Source organism: Chiloscyllium plagiosum, chromosome 2, assembly GCF_004010195.1.
Source record: "Chiloscyllium plagiosum isolate BGI_BamShark_2017 chromosome 2, ASM401019v2, whole genome shotgun sequence".
Taxonomy (NCBI): domain Eukaryota; kingdom Metazoa; phylum Chordata; class Chondrichthyes; order Orectolobiformes; family Hemiscylliidae; genus Chiloscyllium; species Chiloscyllium plagiosum.
The window spans coordinates 59,186,021-59,188,300 of record NC_057711.1 but is presented as its reverse complement, the minus strand read 5'-3'; positions in this window follow the sequence as shown (position 1 = coordinate 59,188,300).

The following is a 2,280-nucleotide window of genomic DNA, read 5'->3' as shown; positions in this document are numbered from 1 at the left end:
GAGCTGATGAGGTTCTGTATGGTCTGGGAGATGATGGTTTGGTGATGGGGGGGTGGGGTCATGGTTGAGGGGGCAGTAGGAAGAGGTATCCTCGAGTTGACGTTTGGCTTCAGCGGTGTAGAGGTCAGTGGGCCAGACTACCTCTCCACCGTTCCTATTCATATACTCATCCAAATGCCTTTTAAATGTTGTAGTTGTACCAGCCTCCAACACTTCCTCTGGCAGCTCATTCCATACACGCACCACCCTCTGTGTGAAAAAGTTACTCCTTAGCTCCCTTTCAAATCTTGCCCCCCTTACTTTAAACCTATGCCCTCTGGTTTTCTAGGACTCTCCCACCCTGGGGAAAAGACCTCGACTATTCACCCTATCCACGACCCTCAAGATTTTATAAACCTCCATAAGGTCACCCTTCAGCCTCCATTGCCCAAAGAAAACAGCCCAAGCCTATTCAGCCTCTCTGTATAGCTCAAACCCTCCAACCCTGGCAACATACTAGCAAATCTTTTCTTAACCCTTTCAAGTTTCATAACACTCTTCCTAAAGCAGTGAGTCCAGAACTGCACGCAATACTCCAAAAGTGGCCGAACCAATGTACTGTAAAGCTGCAACATGATCTCCCAACCTCTATACTCAATGCACTGACCAATAAGGGCAAGCATAACAAAAGCCTCCTTCACTATCCTATCTACCTGTGACTCCACTTTCAAGGAAATATGAACCTGCACTCCAAGGTTTGTTCAACAGCCCTCTCCAGGACCTTACCATGAAGCGTATAAGTTAAAACAATGACTGCAGATGCTGGAAACCAGATTCTGGATTGGTGGTGCTGAAGAGCACAGCAGTTCAGACAGCATCCGAAGAGCAGTAAAATCGATGTTTCGGGCAAAAACCTTTAATCAGGAATACAGGCAGAGAGCCTGAAGGGTGGAGAGATAAGTGAGAGGAGGGTGGGGGTGGGGAGAAAGTAGCATAGAGTACAATAGGTGAGTGGGGGAGGCGATGAAGGTGATAGGTCGGGGGGGAGGGTGGAGTGGATAGGTGGAAAAGAAGACAAGTCATGGGGACAGTGCTGAGCTGGAAGTTTGGAACTGAGGTGAGGTGAGGGAAGGGGAAATGAAACTGTTGAAGTCCACATTGATGCCCTGGGGTTGAAGTGTTCCGAGGTGGAAGGTGAGGCGTTCTTCCGCCTCAACCTGTCTACCTCCCTCCCCCACTCCAACCTCTCACCCTCACAACGCGCAGCCCTCCAATCCCTCTGCTCCAATCCTGACCTCACCATCAAGCCAGCAGATAAAGGGGGCGCAATGGTAGTCTGGCGTACTGACCTCTACACCGCTGAAGCCAAACGCCATCTCGGGGACACCTCTTCCTACTGCTCCCTCAACCATAACCCCACCCCCCATCACCAAACCATCATCTCCCAGACCATACAGAACCTCATCACCTCAGGAGATCTCCCACCCACAGCTTCCAACCTCATAGTCCGGGAACTCCGCACTGCCCGGTTCTACCTCCTTCCCAAGATCCACAAGCCTGACCGCCCTGGCCGACCCATTGTCTCAGCATGCTCCTGTCCACTGAACTCATCTCTACCTACCTCGACACTGTCCTATCCCCGCTAGTCCAGGAACTCCCCGCATACGTTCGAGACGCCATCCACCTCCTCCAAGATTTCTGTTTCCTCGGCCCTCAATGCCTCATCTTCACCATGGATATCCAATCCCTCTACACTAGTCCAGGAACTCCCCGCATACGTTCGAGACACCACCCACGCCATCCACCTCCTCCAAGATTTCTGTTTCCTCGGCCCTCAATGCCTCATCTTCACCATGGATATCCAATCCCTCGACACCTCCATCCGCCATGACCAGGGCCTCCAAGCCGTCCGTTTCTCCCTCTTCCGACGTCCCCAACAGGACCTTTCCACTGACACTCTCATTCGTTTGGCCGAACTGGTCCTCACCCTTAACAATTTCTCCTTCGAATTCTCCCACTTCCTCCAGACCAAAGGGGTAGCCATGGGCACCCGTATGGGCCCCAGCTAAGCCTGTCTCTTTGTTGGCTACGTAGAACAGTCGATCTTCCGTAATTACCACTCCCCACCTCTTCCTCCACTACATTGATGACTGCATTGGCGCCACCTTGTGCTCTCGTGAGGAGGTTGAGCAATTCATCAACTTCACCAACACATTCCACCTTGACCTTAAATTTACCTGGACCATCTCTGACACCTCCCTCCCCTTCCTGGACCTCTCCATCTCCATTAATGACGACCGA